This window comes from Erythrolamprus reginae, chromosome 2, assembly GCF_031021105.1.
Source record: "Erythrolamprus reginae isolate rEryReg1 chromosome 2, rEryReg1.hap1, whole genome shotgun sequence".
Classification (NCBI taxonomy): Eukaryota; Metazoa; Chordata; class Lepidosauria; order Squamata; family Dipsadidae; genus Erythrolamprus; species Erythrolamprus reginae.
This window is the reverse complement of record NC_091951.1, coordinates 913,529-935,298: the sequence shown is the minus strand read 5'-3', so window position 1 is coordinate 935,298 and position 21,770 is coordinate 913,529. Positions and strand designations below refer to the sequence as shown.

The 21,770-nt window shown below is 46.3% G+C and overlaps 1 pseudogene; it reads right to left on the bottom strand.

Moving 5' to 3' along the window:
- Positions 1-4,077: 4,077 nt before the first annotated feature.
- LOC139162903 (zinc finger protein 665-like) lies at positions 4,078-14,850 on the bottom strand (annotated as a pseudogene).
- Between the last annotated feature and the right edge of the window lie 6,920 nt (positions 14,851-21,770).

Here is a 21,770-nt window from a genome sequence, read left to right as displayed (position 1 = left end):
CAAACCCAAACTTCAGGGTTCGGCATTCGGGAGGCCGCCGAGAAGCCCCCGGCTGTTTCAAAAGATGACAGCAGGGCGGCGGGGCTTCTCCGCGGTCTCCCAAACGCCGAACCCGGAAGTTCGGCAAAACTTCGGGTTCGGGAGTCCGCCGAGAAGCCCCGCTGCCTGGCTGTCACCTTTTGAAACAGTCAGGGGACTTCTCGGCGGCCTCCCGAACGCTGAACCCGGAAGTTCGGGTTTGGCGTTCGGGTTCAGGAGGATGCTGGGAAGCCCCCCAGCTGTTTCAAAAACCGACAGCCGGGCGGCGGGGCTTCTCGGCGGCCTCTTGAACTTTTGCCGAACTTCCGGGTTCGGCATTGGGAGAATGCTGAGAAGCGCCCGGCTGTTTCAACTGAAACAGCCGGGCGGCGGTGTTTTTTTTCCATTTTTTGTTGTTGTTGCATGGATTAATTCATTTTACATTGTTTCCTATGGGAAACAATGTTTAGTCTTACGAACTTTTCACTTTACGAACCTCCCTTGGGAACCAATTAGGTTCGTAACACGAGGTATTACTGTAGAAAGATCTAAAAAATGGGCTGCAATGACTCTGGCATAAGCCAGTGAAAGTGGTCCCAGTGGTACTTGGCACGCTGGGCGCAGGGCCAAAGGATCTCAGCAGACATTTGAAAACCATCGGAATTGACAAAATCTCCACCTGTCAATTGCAAATGGCCGCTTTACTGGGATCGGCACACATAATTCGGCACTACATCACGCAGTCCTAGGTGCTTGGGAAGCACCCGACTGGTGATGAAATACGAAATGCAGCATAGTGATCTCGATTGCTGGGTTGTATTGACATTAATAATCATAATAATGATAATAATAATAAGAACAACAAGTGTTAGAAGAGACTTTGGAGGTCTTCTAGTCCAACCCCCTGCCTAGGCAGGAATCCCTAAACTACTTCAGATAGATGGTTTTCCAACATCTGCTTAAAATAATATTAATAATAATAACAACAATAATAATAATTTACTAGATTTGTATGCCACTCCTCTCCGCAGACTCGGGGCAGCTCATAACAACATTAATAAAAATATAACAATGTAACGAATCTAATGTGTAAAAAACATCTAAAAAGCCCATCATTAAAACCATACAACACAAGGATACCATACATAAAACTATATAAACTGGGGGAGGTATCTCAATTCCTACATGCCTGGCGATTCAGGTGGGTCTTAAGTCGCTTGGATCCGGGCTGATCTCAACTCCAATTGTATAGCAGTATCGGCTGATAATGAGTCACTCGAGGTGACTGGGGCTAAACGTCTTTGTCTATCAGTCTGGGAGGAGTTTGACTTGGTGACACCTGATGAAGTGGACAAGACCATTGGAGCTGTAAGTTCCCCCACCTGTCCACAGAATCCATGTCCCTCTTGGTTGGTTTTGGCTAGCCGACGAGTGACACGGAGCTGGGCCCAGGAGATTGTCAATGCTTCCTTGGGGAGGGGGTCCTTTCGGGCCCTTTATAAGGAGGCACTTGTGCGCCGCCTCCTCAAGAAGTATTCTCTAGACTCAGCCGTGTTTATGGGGAAGGTTGTTGAGAAGGTGGTGGCGCTCCAACTCCAGCGGTCCTTGGAAGAAGTCGATTATCTAGGTCTTTAACAGTCTGGATTCAGGCCCAGTTACAGCACGGAAACTGCTTTGGTCGCGTTGATGGATGATCTCTGGCAGGCCTGGGACAGGGGCTTGTCCTCTGTCCTGGTGCTTCTTGATCTCTCAGCAGCTTTCGATACCATCCACCATGGTATCCTTCTGCGCCGGCTGGAGGGGTTGGGAGTAGGAGGCACTGTTCTTCAGTGGTTCTCCTTCTACCTCTCCGGTCGGTCGCACTCGGTATTCGTGGGGGGTCAGAGGTCGACTTCTAGGTCTCTCCCTTTTGGGGTGCCTCAGGGGTCGGTCCTCTTCCCCCTGCTATTTAATATCTACATAAAATTCCTGGGTGTCATCATCCAAGGGCATGGGATGAGGTATCATCAATACGCCGATGATACCCAGCTATACATCTCCACCCCATGTCCAGTCAACAAAGAAGTGGAAGTGATGTGCAGATGCCTGGAGGCTGTTGGGGCCTGGATGGGTGTCAACAAACTCAAACTCAACCCAAACAAGACGGAGTGGCTGTGGGTCTTGCCTCCCAAGAAGGACAATTCCATCTGTCCGTCCATTACCCTGGGAGGAGAACTATTGACCCCCTCAGAGAGGGTCCGCAACTTGGCCGTCCTCCTCGATCCACAGCTGACATTGGAACATCATCTTTCGGCTGTGTCGAGGGCGTTTGCCCATGTTTGCCTGGTGCACCAGTTGCGGCCCTATTTGGACAGGGAGTCATTGCTCAGTCACTCATGCCCTAATCACCTCAAGGTTCGATTACTGCAACACTCTCTACATGGGGCTACCTTTGAAAAATGTTCGGAAACTTCAGGTGGTGCAGAATGCAGCTGCAAGACCCATCATGGGGCTTCCTAGATTCGCCCACGTTTCTGCAACACTCCGTGGCCTGCACTGCCTGCCGATCGCTTTCCAGTCACAATTCAAAGTGTTGGTAATGACCTATAAAGCCCTACATGGCATTGGGCCAGAATACATCCGGAAGCACCTTCTACCGCACGAATCCCGCAGCCGATAAGGTCCCACAGAGTTGGCCTTCTCCGGGTCCTGTCGACCAATGTCATTTGACGAACCCCAAGGGAAGAGCCTTCTCTGTGGCGGCCCCGGCCCTCTGGAATTAACTCCCCCCAGAGAATAGAACGACCGCCACCCTCGTTTTCGCAAATTACTCAAGACCCACCTTTGTCGCCAGGCATGGGGGAGTTAGGATATTCCTTCCCATAGGCCATTACAAGTTATGTATGTTATGTTTGTGTGTAAGTTTGGTTTTTATAATAAGGGTTTTAAGTTATTTTATTAAATAGGAATGTTACATGTTCTTTTTTATCATTGTTGTTAGCCGGCCCGAGTCTGTGGAGACGAGCGGCATACAAATCCAATAAATATATAAATAAATAAAATAAATTTATGAAAAAGGAGGGTGGGGGCAGTTCTTATCTATGGGGGGAGTTGATTCCAGAGGGCTGGGGCCGCCACAGAGAAGGCTCTTCCCCTTGGGCCCGCCAGACGACAGTGTTTAGTCGACAGGACCCGAAGAAGGCCAACTCTGTAGGACCTTATCGGCCGTTGGGATTCGTGTGGCAGAAGATGGTTCCAGAGGTATTCTGTTCCAATGCCATGTACGGCTTTATAGGTCATTACCAACACTTTGAATTGCAACCGGAAACTAATCGGCAGCCAGTGGAAAGATGTGGGCGAATGTAGATAACCCCACAATAACTCTCGCGGCTGCATTCTGCACGATCTGGAGTTTCTGAACACTTTTCAAAGGTAGCTCTATGTAGAGAGCGTTGCAGTAGTCGTACCTCGAGGTGATGAGGGCATGAGCACCTGTGATCTAAGGACTCCAGGCTACTTGTTGGGGAGAGCTGTTCTCCCTCCTCCTCGGCCTGACATTCCTCTTCCCCATCTGCCTGGTCCTCCTCCTCCTCCTGTTCCTCCCCCTCCCCCTCTGAGCATGGAGCCGGCAGAGTTCCAGCCAATCCCTGAGGAGCCTCAGACTGAATCACAACACGACCAATGGGAGATGTAGGAGGAGAACCACTGAAGAACAGGGCCTCACACTCCCAAGCCAGTGTTGGGGCATTCACAACTTCTTGGGACAAGCTGTTCCACTAATTAACTCTTCTGACTGTCAGGAAATTTCTCCTTAGTTCTAAGTTGCTTCCCTCCTTTCTGAGTTTCCACCCATTGCTTCTTATTCTACCCTCAGGTGCTTTGCAGAATAGGTGGACTCCTTCTCTGTGGCAACCTCTGAGATATTGGAACACTGCTATCATGTCTCCCCTGGTCCTCCCCAGTACGTTTACAAAATGAAAATCGGGACTGACTCTTTGAGCAAGAAATGCAAATTCTGGATGGGAAATCATATTTGAGCAACAAAATGGATGGAGCATTTTTAAATAACTGAAAATTGAAAACTTTCAATTCGACATTTTATTGAAAACGTCTTCAACTGCTATAGATTGCTTTTAATAGTTGATTCAGCCTTTTATATGCTGACTTTGTAAACTGCTCAGATATAAGTGGTAAAACACTGTGGAGTAGTATATAAATGTAAGTAGAATTGCTATAGCTATATAGTTTCTCCTGAGCATGGATCCTTTTATGAGAACATAGGTGACCATTCTGAGCAAAGATCTTTCCACACTCCATGGATTTATACGGCTTGTCCTATGTGTGGATCATCCTAGAGAAAGTAAGAGGGTTTTTTCATACTCCATGAATTTATACGGCTTTTCTCTTATGGATCTTTTCATGGGAAGTAAGATGACCACTTTGAGCAAAGGTCTTTCCACACTCCATGCATTTATGCGGCTTCTCCCCTGTGTGGATCCTTTTATGGGAAGTAAGATGACTTCTTTGAGCAAAAGTATTTCCACACTCCATGCATTTATACGGCTTCTCCCCTGTGTGGATCATCTTGTGGGAAGTAAGATGACTTCTTTGAGCAAAGGTATTTCCACACTCCATGCATTTATACGGCTTCTCCCCTGTGTGGATCCTTTTATGGGAAATAAGATCACCTCTTTGAGCAAAGGTCTTTCCACACTCCATGCATTTATATGGCTTCTCCCCTGTGTGAATCATCTTGTGGGAAATAAGTTGACTTCTTTGAGCAAAGGTCTTTCCACACTCCATGCATTTATACGGCTTCTCCCCTGTGTGGATCCTTTTATGGGAAATAAGATCACCTCTTTGAGCAAAGGTCTTTCCACACTCCATGCATTTATATGGCTTCTCCCCTGTGTGAATCATCTTGTGGGAAATAAGTTGACTTCTTTGAGCAAAGGTCTTTCCACACTCCATGCATTTATACGGCTTCTCCCCTGTGTGGATCCTTTTATGGGAAATAAGATAACCACTTTGAGCAAAGGCCTTTCCACACTCCATGCATTTATACGGCTTCTCCCCTGTGTGGATCATATTGTGGGTAGTAAGATTACTTCTTTGAGCAAACGTCTTTCCACACTCCATGCATTTATATGGCCTCTCCCCTGTGTGGATCCTGTTATGGGAAATAAGTTCACTACTTCGAGCAAAGGCCTTTCCACACTCCATACATTTATACGGCTTCTCCCCTGTGTGGATCCTTTTATGGGAAATAAGACCACTTCTTTGAGCAAAGGTCTTTCCACACTCCATGCAATTATACGGCTTCTTTCCTGTGTGGATCCTTTTATGGGAAATAAGATCACTTCTTTGAGCAAAGGTCTTTCCACACTCCATGCATTTATACGGCTTATCCCCTGTGTGGATCCTTTTATGGGAAGTAAGATTACTTCTTTTAGCAAAGGCCTTTCCACACTCAATGCATTTATACGGCTTCTCCCCTGTGTGGATCCTTTCATGGGAAGTAAGATTACTTCTTTGAGCAAAGGTCTTTCCACACTCCATGCAATTATACGGCTTTTCCCCTGTGTGGATCCTTTTATGGGAAATAAGATCACATCTTCTTGCAAAGATCTTTCCACACTCCATGCATTTATACGGCTTCTCCCCCGTGTGAATCATCTTATGGCAAACAACATGACTTTTTTCACCAAATGTCTTTCCACACTCCATGCATTTATACGGCTTCTCCCCTGTATGGATCACATTGTGGGTAGTAAGATGACTTTTTCGAGCAAAGGTCTTTCCACATGGCTTATCTTTTGCGTGAATCACTTTTTCAGATGTAAAATAGTTATTTCCATGAAAATGAATGGATGTCCCATTGTAATTTTGTCCGTTGTGTCTTCTTATACCATCTTCTCCTTTGTTTTGGGTTAAAGAGTATTCATTTATTTGTACTTTAGCTTTGGTTAGCTTCACACTTTTCCCAATATATTTATTCCTTATTTCCTCTTTTTGGGCAAGAAAATCTTGAATCAGAGCGTCAGTGGAAGATGAGCTTTCCTGATTCCAGCTCTTTGACTGATTTCTCTCATGGCTTTCTAATTCCATTCGAATTCCAAACTTCTCATTTCCATCTTCAGCATTGATCAGTTGGAACAGTTCACAGGAATCTTGATCTTTACCTTCAAAACAAAAGGGAAATGAAAATGATAATAAGGTGAGAGAAAAAGGATAGAAAGTCAAGTGAAATTCCTTCAGAATTTCTCCAAAATGTCACTAGGTTGTATGTTTGCATGCTTGCACTGGTGTGACATAAACATGATGATTTTCTATATTCATGAGTCATGAGAGTGTCCAAAGCTTCCATTCTCCTAATGCTTTTCTGGAACCAGACAATGGTGGGAGGGGTGGGGGAATATGGAGGGCAGATGTTGCAGCCCCTCTGCTGTCATTCCTAAGTATGCACTATTGCCATGGGGCTGCAACACTCATAATTTCTGGACTGGATCCCACGTACTTCGGGGAGGGCTGCTCATAACCTGGAATGGTCACTAAGGGAACTGTCGTAACTCAAGGATGATCTGTATCCTAGGATGCTCTCAGTGGCACTGCAGGAGGCTTTTGTTCTTGAATTGGATTGGGAGAATGCTCTTCCATGGGCTGAGGGTGAAAGTTCTGTCCCCACACAATTTTGGAGGTTTCATAGGACAAATGAAAATACACTCCCCTCACATGACCTCCCTAGGATACATAAAGACACACTTTGTTCTTTTCAGCCCCCACAAATACGTTCAAATAGAAATGTCAGATCGTGCAGAATGCGGCCGCGAGAGCCATCGTGGGGCTTCCTAGATTCGACATGTTTCTGCAACACTCCGCAGCCTGCACTGGCTGCCGATCGGTTTCCGGTCACAATTCAAAGTGTTGGTAATGACCTTTAAAGCCCTACATGGCATTGGGCCAGAATACATCCGGAACTGCCTTCTACCGCACGAATCCCAGCGGCCGATAAGGTCCCACAGAGTTGGCCTTCTCCGGGTCCCATCGACCAAACAATGTCGTTTGGCGGGCCCGGGGAAAAGCCTTCTCTGGGCAGCCCCAGCCCTCTGGAACCAACTCCCCCCAGAGATTAGAACGGCCCCCACCCTGATCTTTCGCAAACTACTTAACACCCACCTTTGTCGCCAGGCATGGGGGAGTTAAGTTAATCTTTCCCCCTAGGCCATTACAAGTTATGCATGGTATGTTTGTGTGTATGTTTGGTTTTTTATAATAACGGTTTTTTAGTTGTTTTTATTAATTGGATTGTTCATGTTGTTTTACCACTGTTGTTAGCCGCCTCGAGTCTGCGGAGAGAGGCGGCATACAAATCCAATTAATAATAATAATAATAATAATAATAATAATAATAATAATAATAATAATAAATGGAAACTACAGAGAAGAAATGCGCAGAAAACATCTAAGCCAAAGACATTGACTCTTTCCTTCCTGGGAGCACCAGAAGGCCACATCCGTTCCTTCTCCCTCCCTGGAGACGATGTCTCAGAATAGTGTTGTTTTTTTTAATCTCTTGAACTCTGATTGGCGATTAGAAAACTCTTACCCAGAGAGACCACGTTCCTATGGTTTTCCAGCATGACTTCCGAATGCAGCTCTTTCTGATCAGGATCCAGCTGAGACCATTCCTCCTAGAGAAAGACACAGCCACCTCCTCAAAGGACACAGGACTCTCCTGAACACAGAAGAAAGAACAGAACAGGAAAATTTGCAAGATCTTTTCATGGTCATCAATGATTTAGACAAGAGGATAAAAGGGGAAATGGTCAAATTTGCAGACAAGACCAAATTGTCAGGAATAACGAAACTCCAGAATATTAACTTGAGATATAGAAGGATGAACAAATTTTGGTCCCATCTAACAAAATGAAATCAACATTTCAACATTTCATTTGCCGATGACTCTAAAGTGTGCAATAGGGTTGATATTCCTGCAGGCGTCTGTAATATGGTAAATTTATTTATTTATTTATTTATTAGTTGGACTTGTATGCCGCCCCTCTCCGAAGACTCGGGGCGGCTCACAACAAGTAAAAACAGTCACAACAATCCAATTAATTAAAATATTTAACGATTTAAGAAAAACCCCATGTAATAGCAAACACACACACAAGCATACCATGTATAAATTAACATGCCCAGGGGAGATGTTTAGTTTCCCCATGCCTGACGGCAAAGGTGCGTCTTAAGGAGTTTTCGGAAGGCAGGAAGAGTAGGGGCAGTTCTAATCTCCGGGGGGAGTTGGTTCCAGAGAGCCGGCGCCGCCACAGAGAAGGCTCTTCCCCTGGGACCCGCCAACCGGCATTGTTTAGTTGGCGGGACCCGGAGAAGGCCCACTCTGTGGGACCTAATCGGTCGCTGGGATTCGTGCGGCAGGAGGCGGTCTCGGAGATATTCTGGTCCGATGCCATGAAGGGCTTTAAAGGTCATAACCAACACTTTGAATTGTGACCGGAAATTGATCGGCAGCCAATGCAGACTGCGGAGTGATGGTGAAACATGGGCGTACCTAGGTAAGCCCATGACTGCTCTCGCAGCTGCATTCTGCACGATCTGAAGTTTCCGAACACTTTTCAAAGGTAGCCCCATGTAGAGAGCATTACAGTAGTCGAACCTCGAGGTGATGAGGGCATGAGTGACTGTGAGCAATGAGTCCCGGTCCAGATAGGGCCGCAACTGGTGCACCAGGCGAACCTGGGCAAACGCCCCCCTCGCCACAGCTGAAAGATGGTTTTCTAATGTGAGCTGTGGATCGAGGAGGACGCCCAAGTTGCGGACCCTCTCTGAGGGGGTCAATAATTCCCCCCCCAGGGTAATGGACGGACAGATGGAATTGTCCTTGGGAGGCAAAACCCACAGCCACTCCGTCTTATCCGGGTTGAGTTTGAGTCTGTTGACACCCATCCAGGCCCCAACAGCCTCCAGGCACCGGCACATCACTTCCACCGCTTCGTTGACTGGGCATGGGGTGGAGATGTAAAGCTGGGTATCATCGGCATATTGATGATACCTCACCCCATGCCCTTGGATGATCTCACCCAGCGGTTTCATGTAGATGTTAAATAGCAAGGGGGAGAGGACCGACCCCTGAGGCACCCCACAAGGGAGAGACCTCGGAGCCGACCTCTGACCCCCCACTAACACCGACTGCGACCGGCCAGAGAGGTAGGAGGAGAACCACTGAAGAACAGTGCCTCCCACCCCTAGCCCCTCCAACCGGTGCAGAAGGATACCATGGTCGAGGGTATCGAAAGCCGCTGAGAGATCGAGGAGCAGCAGGACAGAGGATAAACCCCTGTCCCGGGCCCGCCAGAGATCATCAGAGATTTAGCTTTACTAGATAAATGGTCAAAGCAATGGAAACTGCAGTTTAATGTTTCCGAATGTAAAATAATGCACTTGGGGAAAAGGAATCCTCAATCTGAGTATTGTATTGGAACTTCTGTGTTAGCAAAAACTTCAGACGAGAAGTATTTAGGGGTAGTGATTTCTGACAGTCTCAAAATGGGTGAGCAGTGCGGTCAGGCAGTAGGGAAAGCAAGTAGGATGCTTGGCTGCATAACTAGAGGTATAACAAGCAGGAAGAGGGAGATTGTGATCCCCTTATATAGAGCACTGGTTAGACCACATTTGGAATAATACTGTGTTCAGTTCTGGAGACCTCACCTACAAAAAGATATTGACAAAATTGAAGGGGTCCAAAGACGGGCTACAAGAATGGTGGAAGGTCTTAAGCATAAAACGTATCAGGAAAGACTTCATGAACTCAATCTGTATAGTCTGGACTGGAGGACAGAAGGAAAAGGGGGACATGATCGAAACATTTAAATATATTAAAGGGTTAAATAAGGTTCAGGAGGAAGTGCTTTTAATAAGAAGGTGAACATAAGAACAAGGGGACACAATCTGAAGTTAGTTGGGGGAAAGATCAAAAGCAACATGAGAAAATATTATTTGACTGAAAGAGTAGTAGATCCTTGGAACAAACGTCCAGCAGACGTGGTTGGCAATTACACAGAGTGGGCCTCCTCCGGGTCCCGTCAACTAAACAATGTCGGTTGGCGGGCCCCAGGGGAAGAGCCTTCTCTGTGGCGGCACCGGCTCTCTGGAACCAACTCCTCCCGGAGATCAGAACTGCCCCTACTCTTCCTGCCTTCCGTAAACTCCTCAAAACCCACCTTTGCCGTCAGGCATGGGGAAATTAAACATCTCCCCCTGGGCACGTTTAATTTATACATGGTATGCTTGTGTGTGTGTCTGTTAGTATATGGCGTTTTTTAAATCTTTAAATATTTTAAATTGATCCTAAGATCAATTACAAAAAATAGTATACAGCCAGATACAATCCAGGTACTAAAAGAACATGAGGGAATATCAAGTATATTAGAGAAACTTTTAACTGGCCCTGAAAGTAAAACCATTTCCAAACTATATACTTACTTGCTACAATATGAAAGACACGCAGATGTAGTAAAAGCACCTATGGTGACATGGGCACAGAACATTGGTTATAATATTCACTTGGCAGACTGGGAACAAATACGGAATTGAAATTTAAAAATATCCAAATCAGTATCTTATAAGGAAAATGACTATAAAATGTGTTATCGATGGTATTTGGCACCCACCCAATTAGCTAAAATATATCCAAAATTGAGCCCCAATTGTTGGCAGTATAAAAATAATAACAATGGCATCTTCTTCCATATGTGGTGGTCATGCTCTGAGACAAAAAAATCCTGGACGAAAATCCACACATGGTTACAAGAGATCACACAAATAGAGATAGAATTCTGGCAGGAATTATTCTTATTGGGAATATTTAAAAGGAAATATACTAAAGGAAAAAAATACTTAATATTACATATCACGACTGCAGCCAGAATGACTTTCGCCCAATATTGGAAAAATACAGAACCACCACCACCCCAAAAAAGTAGTAATGGACAAAATATATAATTGTTCCAAAATGGACAAACAGATGATGGAATTAAGGCAGGGGTCCCCAAACATTTTACACAGGGGGCTGGTTCACTGTCCCTCAGACTGTTCGAGGGCCAGACTATAAAAACCCCCTATGAAAATGTAAAATACCAATAGAAAAATAATGCATCAATTAATATATTTCCATAAATTATACTTTTCAGTACATTGCATAAACCCCTTGTTTATCATATATATCTTCCATTAATTTTACCTATGTAATTCTATAGTTCTAAAATTCTAGTCCAATTTTACAAATTACTACATCCTAATATTAAACAACACTTAAATATATCTTTTACCAATATTCCATAGTCAATCCATATTTAATAATCAATCATCCATCCTAAAATTTCTACCACTGTTCTCATTTCTGGGTCCCTCTCCTGTCTCTCCCCCTTTTCTCTCTCATTTGTTTCTCATTTCTCCCTCTTCCTTCCCTTTTCTCATTCTTTCTCTCTCACTTCTCTCTTTTTCCATCCCTGTCTCCTCCCCCCTTGTGTGTGTCGGTGTGTGTGAACTCTTGAACCATTTACAAAAACAGGTGAGGGCTGATTTCCCCCCCTGTTATTACTTGGGTGCTTTTTACCATATGCTTAAACCAAGAGTCACTTCTCTCTCTCTCTTTCCCTTCCTTCCTTCCCTCCCTCCCTTTCTCTCTCCCTCTTTCTTCCCTCCTCTCTTTCTCTCTCTCTCTTCCTCCCTCCCTCCCTTTTTCCACACAGCAGAGCTGTTCGCTTTCCCTCTCAGCAGGAAGGAGCAAAGGCGCATCTCTCTTGCCTCTGGCTCACAAGGGGTTCTGATATCGCCGTGTCTGACCACCAGGGGGGCCCTCCGCAGGCGGCGCTGCCCTGGCGGCTCGTTAGCTTCCAAGGGGAACTGAGCATGCGCGTCCACCTTTTGCCTGTCTCCGCTTCTCTCGCTTCCCAGCCGAAAAAGCACAAAGGGGGAGCGGAGGAAAGGCTTCCCTGGCGTCCATCCCCAACTCCCGCCGGCTTTTGTTTTATTTAACCGGAGGGACCAGCCTAGAAGCGGCCCCAACGCCGCGTGTCGCCCTCCCCGGGCTTGCGAGGGGCGCACCCCCGTGGCACAAGGCGAGCACGGCGGTCAGGAGGTTGCTGTTGTGGCAGTAGGGACCTGCTGATGTCAAGCCTGGTGACACAGAGCAAAGAGGGCTGCCTGGGGAAGCAGTCTGTTTGAAAAGCTTTCCTGGATGGATGGCTTTGCTGGCAGGCACAGGGCTTGATGTCAGCGGGACCCTGTTGCCCCGACAGCCATTTCCCGACCGCCGTGGTCCCCACCCCTCTCAGCAACGGCGCTGGAAGTCATCCACCAGCCGGATAAATGGCCTCAGCGGGCCGCATCCGGCCCACGGGCCGTAGTTTGGGCACCGCTGAATTAAGGGGCCAAAAGGTTTCTGAGAACTACGAAATATGGGCACAATGGCACAGGTGGATTGAGTGAAGAAAGAGAAATAAAAAGAACACAAAAGACACATAAAAGGGAGGAAAACTTGAACCTGCTATTTTGCTCTCCATGTTGTGGAAGGACACAAAAATAGTCCTGGCCAAACGGGGTGGGGGGGGGGAATAGAAGGGGAGAGAGGGCTCTTCAAATTTGCTTCACTTCCTGAAGGGAGAAAACAAATCTCAGATCTTTTCTCTTTCTTACTTGATGTGGAAGTTCAACCGCTGTTTGACGTCCTTCATAAAAACCAGAGAGCTTCATTCTTTCTTTCTCTGTAAGGAATAATTAGAAACATAGAAACATAGAAGTCTGACGGCAGAAAAAGACCTCATGGTCCATCTAGTCTGCCCTTATACTATTTTCTGTATTTTATCTTAGGATGGATATATGTTTATCCCAGGCATGTTTAAATTCAGTTACTGTGGATTTATCTACCATGTCTGCTGGAAGTTTGTTCCAAGGATCTACTATTCTTTCAGTAAAATAATATTTTCTCATATTGCTTTTGATCTTCCCCCCAACTAACTTCAGATTGTGTCCCCTTGTTCTTGTGTTCACTTTCCTATTAAAAACACTTCCCTCCTGAACCTTATTTAACTCTTTAACATATTTAAATGTTTCGATCTTGTCCCCCCTTTTCCTCCTGTCCTCCAGACTATACAGATTGAGTTCATTAAGTCTTTCCTGATACGTTTTATGCTTAAGACCTTCCACCATTCTTGTAGCCCGTCTTTGGACCCGTTCAATTTTATCCGGTCAGAAGGACAGTAATAAGTACAAGGATTGTGCAGCATCTTAAGCAAGAGGCATGAAAACATTAATAGCATCTCTGACCTGTTTGTCCTGTATCTTAACCACTTGAACTGATATCACAACTAAGCTGATGTATTGGAAATAACACCACAAGTCATTTTAGATGTCAACCAATTAATAAGATCTGTTCAATATAGTCACAATGCATCATGGACAAAATAGGAGGAGGTCTTCTATAGAAGAGGAGAGAGCAAAGGTGAGACAGGTGGGCCATCAGAGCATCTCCCATTACCTTCCGAGGTCTCCTGGTTTGGATCTTCCCAAGGGATCCTCCAGAAAAATGGCTCATGAGCGGGATCTGATGGATTCTTCTTTCCCTCCATATCATTGGTTTCCTTCTGCTCCTCCGCCTGGCTCAGGAGGAGGCCTTCCGCCAGGGCCACCGCCTGGGAGCTGGTCTCTGCTCCACACTCCCGCACCCAGCCCTCCATCTCTGGGGGCAGAAGGGACAGGAGGTGCTTCAGAACCACCAGGTCCACCATCTGGGCTTTGGTGTGTTTCTCTGGCCTCAGCCATCGCCTGCACAAGTTGTGGAGTCGGCTGCAAAGTCCTCGGGGACCCTCAGCCACCCAGTATTGAATGGAGTTCCAGGGCAGAACTTCCGAAGGGAGGATGGGTTCTTCCTCCAGGATCTTCTGCCCCGGTCTTGTCCAGAGCTTCCCCCCCTTCCCAGGCTGAGCGGCTGCAGGGCCTTTTCCGCTTCCCCCCTTTGCAACAGGTGGGGTCTCCATCCTTTCTCTTTCCTGCAGAGCAACTCCAAAGGGGTCCAAGGACTCTTGTGGGTCTCCAGACGCCTTTTCCTTCACGGGACCATTTCTGGGAACACAGGACGGATCCCTCCAGGTGATCCCGCTCTTTTCTTCTTCCCCCAGGAGAAAATGGGGCCTTGCAAAGACCCCAAATGACTTCCGGTTTCTGTCTCTGAGGTGGAAGGAAAAACAAAGGCCCAGAATGAGAAGGTGGAATTCAGCCCCTGAGCGACCTTCACCCAACCTGCCCGGAGCCCCAAGAGGCTCATCCCAGCGCAGGGCCCAGGTCCCCCGAGCAGGGCCGGGAACATATGATTTCTTATGTTTGTAGTATGTTTGGTTTTACAAATAAGGGTTTTTTAGCTGTTTCAGTATTGGATTTACATGCTGTTTTGTATCACTGTTGTCAGCCACTCGGAGAAGGGAAGCACACAAATCCAATCAATTAATCAATCAAATTAAATAAATAAAATAAATAAATTAAATAAATTATATAAATTAAATGAATAAAACAAATTAAACAAATTAAATAAATCAAGGAGGCAGCTGCAGAAACCGCCCCCTTCTCTCCCCCTCCGGGAGCCTGGTGCGAATCCCGCCTCCTCCTCCAAGACCCCCCTCCCTTCCCCCACTTGGACCCTTCCCCGAATCTCCCCCCCCTTCCCGGCACCCCCGCTCTTCCGCTTCCGCCTGTAGGGGGAGGGCCGCTGGGGAGCATGGGCCTTGGGAAGAGCCACCCCTCTCACCTCGGGCGCCTCTGGATGTCCTTCCACCCCCTCCCGCAGGCTCCCGCTCTCAGGTGGAGACCCACGGGCTAAGGAGAGCGAGTGTGGCTTCCTAGACTGGCAAGGGACAGTGATGTCACTTCCTTCGCAAGACCCCTCAGAAAAGCCCCTTGTGACGTTTTCCCTCCGGTGAGTCCAATCCCGCTGTCTTCCCTTCCCTTGGCAGAGGGCGCCCCCTGGCGGATTGGGGGTGAAATACCTGGGTGCCAGAAAGGGTGGGAAAGAGGAGCTGGCGGGAGGGGGAAGGGAGAGGGCGGGGATGATGGGCTTGGGAGTAGGAGGAGAAAGGCTTTGGAGTCTCCATTGACCCAAAGGCAGGGAAGGAGGTTGTGGTCTTTCTTCTGTGGCCTTTCTAGGGCGGTTTCCTTCTTTCTTCCATCTCCTGCCCCTCCGTCTCTTTCCTTCAGCCGCTTCTTTGTCTAGAGGAGAGAATGGGATGGAAGGAACAAGGGCAGAAGAGGGGAGGAATCTTGGTGGTGGCCCCAGAGATATTAGGTTTTGAAGGGTATTTCAATGGGTGTCTATGGTTTTATTTGTGTAGGCCGCCCAGAGCCCCTCAGGAGTTGGGAGGCCTATACAGGCAATAAAATGAATTAAAATAAATAAATAATTTTAGCCTCCATCTTTGTGGCTCTTCTCTGCCTTTTTTGTAGTCTCCAGAACTTATTCATTTATTTAGTGGACAAAACAGAAGGGAAAATAGAAGCCAGACATTGAGGGCAGGAGAAAGGGAGGGAGAAGGAGGCCTGAGAGGGACAGGAGAAAAAAGGAGAAAAGGACGTTGACTTCTTTTTAGCACAGTGCAGGATAAATGTTAAAAACCATCCCAGCCGGACAATTCAATCTAAGGGACAAAAGCAAAGTCATCTTAGCTCTGTTTCTTTTGGATCCTTCAAATGTGAAGATACTGAATTTAATGGCTGGAGAAGGAAACTCCCCATTGTGAGGGAGGGAGGGCCGGCTCCTGCCTGAGGGGATCTGTGCTCTGATTGGTTGCGTTTCCCCTTTCTCCTTTTTTTTCTGGACGCTGTTTGAGATTTACCTCAGGATGTTCCTGACTGTCTTCTCTACTGGGAATATTAAACACATTTATATTGACACAGGGGGCCCACACCAACACAATGATGTTCAACATCGACAAGAGCAAAGTCCTTCACCTACGCAGAAAAAACCCTGGACACACATACAACCTGGGAGAAACCCCTCTTAGCAGTAGCGACTGCGAAAGAGACCTCGGAGTCTTGGTGGACAATCAACTAAACATGAGCCAACAATGTGCAGCAGCAGCTAAAAAAGCCAACACAATCCTAAGCTGCACCAACAGGGGAATACACTCCAAGACCAGGGAAGTCTTAATACCACTCTACTACGCCCTGGTCCGAACACACCTGGAGTACTGTATTCAGTTCTGGTCACCACACTTCAAAAGAGACATTGAAACTCTGGAGAAGGTGCAAAAAAGAGCAAACAAGATGATTAAGGAATTGGAAACCAAGACTTATGAAGATAGACTGAGGGAACTGGGCATGGATAACCGAGAGAAAAGGAGGGCCAGAGCGGACAGGATAGCAGTCTACAAGTATACGAGGGGATGTCACAGAGAGGAGGGGATCACTATATTCTTCAGGGCACCAGAGGCCCGGATGAGGAACTATGGCTGGAAGCTGACGAAGGAGAGATTCAACATGGAGATAAGGAGGAACTTCCTGACGGTCAGAGTGATCAACCAATGAAACAACCTACCAGCGAACGTTGTGAACTCCAACACTCTGGACATTTTTAAGAGAAGATTGAACTGCCACTTGACTGGTGTACTATAGGGTTCCTGCTTGGGCAGGGGGTTGAACTTGATGGCCTTCATGGTCCCTTTCAACTCTAACAATAAATAAATAGATATAAAATGTTTGTGGCCGTGTCTCCCTCTTCCTTTGGGCAGCAGCTGCCTATTTCCTCCACATTGACCTCTTCCGTTGCATCTTCCAGTCGTGGGTTTCCATGTTCTCCTGATAGTGTTGGAAGCAAAATCAGGTCCACTTCCAAGAAGGGAATAAAATGGAGGCTGCTGAAGAACAGAGCTGGAAGGGAACTTGGGTCAGGGCAGCACTTGAGGAAGCTGACCCAACCCAGCCAGCCAGGCACAGACCAATAGATAAGAAGCTGAAGTCTTTGAATGAACACATTGCAGCAGGAGTTCTTAAGAAAATATATTTACTTCTTCTTAGCAATAATGACTTCTCTATTTACAATATTACTTATACTCTATCTGACTGTACATAAGCCACACTACAACTTGTTATTGATAATATAACTTTATTTACATTTTATGATGAATAATTTTATTTTTCATTCATTATTATTTTGCGTATGTACCAAAAAAATAAATATATTTTGATTGTTATTAAAATACATCCTTTTTTTTTTGACGTGGGGTACTAAGCATTGTGAAAATTATAGTCAAAAGCTTTGGAAACACTGATTTAGGGTATAAATAAAGTACCGTATGTCCATCACCATCTATATCCGTGATGTCACAGGTGGCACATGAAGCCATATTAGTGAGGACACAAACTCAGGTGAGCTCCAGCCAGCTGATTCATGACCCTTCTGAGCTCACTGGGAGTGGGGAAACCGCCTGTTTCCAGCTTCTGGATGGGGTGGGGGAGGCTCTTCCCAAGCTCCAGAGCTTTTCTAGGAGCCTGGGGAGGGCAAAACATGGGCAGGCCATTATGTTCTGGGAGTGGGGTAAGGGGTTATTGCACGTATTTTAGACTTTAATATTAGATTTCCTATTGTATATTGTTTTATCACTGGTGTAAGCCGCCCCGAGTCTGCGGAGAGGGGCGGCATATAAATATAGTAATAATAATAATAATAATAATAATAATAATAATAATAATAATAATAATAACTAGTCAACCACTACTACCACAGCAACCACACCTATGCAAATGTGTCATACATTTTTATATATTTACCAGCCAATCAGGTTGCAGCATATGGATTCAGCATTCTCTATGTATAATAGCCATTACAATGACAACAGTCCTTCCTCCTCCATGGGGATATTATATCAAGTTAGGCCTCATCTTGACACCTTGGAGGTCTTCTAGTCCAGGCAGGAGAAACTCTATCATCTCTGACCATTTGCTGTCCAGTCTCTTAAAACGCTCCAGTGATGAAGCACCCAACCTCTAGTGTCAGCAGTTCCACTGGTTAATTCTCTTCACTGCGAGGAAGCTTTTCCTTAATTCCAGGTTGTTTCTCTCTTTGGTTAATTTCCATCGGTTGCTTCTCTTCTTCTGGGGCTTTGGAGGATAATCCCCCCCCCATGGGGCAGCCCCCCAAATTCTATTCTGGGGCAGCTGAGAAATGAGCTGGATGAACAAAGGAATTTGGGGCCGTTTCTATGACGTCCAGTTAACCAGAGGAGTCTTTTGTCCAGCCTTTCTCACGGGTCCTTGCCCCTTGCAAGCGCCACGGCCATTTGGCCGGCCAATGGCAGCAATAATCCATTTCTTCTTCCCGTTAAGCCAAGCCAGGCGTCGCTTTGCCTGCGGCTGTTACCCGGCAGCCTCCTTCTGGGGCGGGGGGAACCCCAGAAATGGGGTGTTATTGCTTTTTACTCCTCGGTTTCTTTTGGGGTGTGGAGAAGTGAAGGCTTTGGTGGGATCTGCCTTCTGTTCCTTCGGGAGTTTGAGTTGGAAAGTAACAAGAAGGAGCCGTTGGGTTTGGGGTGGCTGAGTCTTCCACAGCAGAAATGGGCAGATTTCTCGGGGAAAGCTCCATATCTGCTCTTTTATACCGGGTTAATTGATTGCAACATGTCACTTTATATCTTTCTCTACATATTCTTCTATTGCTTGAGACTGTGGCAAGATAACAGATTATAACAGAGTTGGAGGAGACCTTGGAGGTCATCTAGTCCAATCCCTAATGACGTTCTCCATGGAAAGGAGTGGGAAGAGGAGGAGAAGTGGCCAGATTTTAATTTGGGGTCCCATTTGGGGCTGCTTAGAAGGGAAAAGGAGGATCCCCTGACACACAGAAAAAAAGGGGCAAGAAATCGGGAGGGGCCGGTTCCTCCAGACGTTCCAAGCAAGGGAGACGTATATTTTGAGGACGGTAATCAGCTTTTTCTGTCCTGAAGGGAAGCAGCCCTCTCCCTGGTCTGGCTGGGTTTTCTGGGACTCCCCACACATTGAGTGGGTGGGTGTGTATGTGACCCACAAGTCCTCACTGGCTGCGGGATTACCCCTCCCCCACCCTTATCATTCAGGGCACCATCTCCTCCTACAGCAGAATCTTCCCATTCAATGAGCACACGTCTGTGTGTGTGTGTGTGTGTCTGTGTGTTTGTGAGGGGGCTAGATGTCTCCAGTCCCAGAAGAGGAATAGGGTTGTTGAGGGGAGGAAGGGTTTTTCTCCAATTTTGGAGATGGGAATCGACAGGAAGTGCGGCAGGACCAATGGGAAGTCTCCTTGCTCCAGCGTCATCAGTCTCCGGGCAGAGACCTTTGTGACATCATCTGAAGCAGGAGGGAGAGTTGGGGGAGAGAAGGAAACTGAAAATGGCTGGGGTGGCTGCTGCTCAAGGGGAGTTCAGGGCAGATCCAGAAGGTACCCTCCATTTAATAATAATAATATTAATATTATTAATAAGAATAATAACAATAATAATAATAATAGGATCTGACTGAATTCTGAAGCATAACACACCAGACATTGTGATCGTGGAGAAAAAGAAAGTATGGATCAACATTGCAATCCCAGGGAACAGCAGAATTGAGGAGAAGCAGCTAGAGAAATTAGTGAAATACCAAGATCTAAAAATTGAGCTGCAACGACTCTGGCATAAGCCAGTGAAAGTGGTCTCAGTGGTACTTGGCACGTTGGGCGCAGGGCCAAAGGGTCTCAGCGGACATTTGAAAACCATCGGAATTGACAAAATCTCCATGTCAATTGCAAAAGGCCGCTTTACTGGGATCGGTAAACATAATTCGCCGCTACATCACGCAGTCCTAGGTGCTTGGGAAGCGCCCGACTGGTGATGAAATACAAAATCCAGCTACACTACTTCAGACAGATGGTTATCCAACATCTGCTGAAAATAATAATAATAATAATAATAATAATAATAATAATAATAATAATAATTTATTAGATTTGTATGCCACCCCTCTCCGCAGACTTGGGGCGGCTCACAACAACCATAATAACAATAACAATGTAACAAATCTAATGTTTAAAAAACATCTAAAAAGCGTGTCCATTAAAACCATACAACACAAGCATACCATACATAAAACTATATAAACTGGGGGAGGTATCTCAATTCCCACATGCCTGGCGATTCAGGTGGGTCTTAAGCAATTTATGAAAGAGAAGGAGGGTGGGGGCAGTTCTGATCTATGGGGGGAGTTGATTCCAGAGGGCTGGGGCCGCCAAAAAGAAGGCTCTTCCCCTGGGGCCCGCCAGACGACATTATTTAGTTGACGGGACCGACCCGGAGAAGGCCAACTCTGTGGGACCTTATCAGCCACTGGGATTCATGCGGCAGAAGATGGTTCCAGAGGTATTCTGGTCCGATGCCATGTAGGGCTTTATAGGTCATTAGCAACACTTTGAATTGCGACCGGAAACAAACCTCGAGGTGATGAGGGCATGAGCAACTGTGAGGAATGACTCCCCGTTGAAGTAGTGTCACAATTGGTGCATCAGGCGAACCTGGGCGAATGCCCTCCTCGCCACAGCCGAAAGATGATGTTCTAATGTTAGCTGTGGATCGAGGAGGATGCCCAAGTTGCGGACCCTCTCCGAGGGGGTCAGTAGTTCCCCCTCCAGGGTAATGGACGGAGAGATGGGATTGTCCTTGCGAGGCAAGACCCACAGCCACTCTGTCTTGTCAGGGTTGAGTTTGAGCTTGTTGACACCTGTCCAGAACCCAACAGCCTCCAGGCACCAGCACATCCCTTCCACTGCTTCGCTGACTGGACATGGGGTGGAGATGTATAACTGGGTATCATCCACATATTGATGATACCTCGCCCCATGCCCTTGGATGATCTCACCCAGCGGTTTCATGTAGATTTTAAATAGCAGAGGGGAGAGGACCAACCACTGAGGCACCCCATAAGGGAGAGACTTCTGACCCCCCACTAACGACCAACTGGAGATGTAGGAGGAGAACCACTGAAGAACAGGGCCTCACACTCCCAAGCCAGTGTTGGGGCATTCACAACTTCTGGAGACAGGCTGTTCCACCAATTAACTCTTCAGACTGCCAGGAAATTTCTCCTTAGTTCCATTCTCTGCAAAGAGGGGCGGCATACAAATATAAATAAATGAATAAATAAATAAATAAATAAGTTGCTTCTCTCCTTGCTTAGTTTCCACCCATTGCTTCTTATTCTACCCTCAGGTGCTTTGCAGAATAGGTTGACTCCTTCTCTGTGGCAACCTCGGAGATATTGGAACACTGCTATCATGTCTCCCCTGGTCCTCCCCAGTACGTTTACAAAATGAAAATGGTGACTGACTCTTTGAGCAAGAAATGCAAATTCTGGATGGGAAATCATATTTGAGCAACAAAATGGATGGAGCATTTTTAAATAACTGAAAATTGAAAACTTTCAATTCGACATTTTATTGAAAACATCTTCAACTGCTATAGATTGCTTTTAATAGTTGATTCAGCCTTTCATATGCTGACTTTGTAAACTGCTTAGATATAAATGGTAAAGCCCTGTGGAGTAGTATATAAATGTAAGTAGAATTGCTATAGCTATATAGTTTCTCCCGAGCATGGATCCTTTTATGAGAACATAGGTGACCATTCTGAGCAAAGATCTTTCCACACTCCATGGATTTATACGGCTTGCCTTACGTGTGGATTATCCTAGGGAAAGTAAGAGGGTTT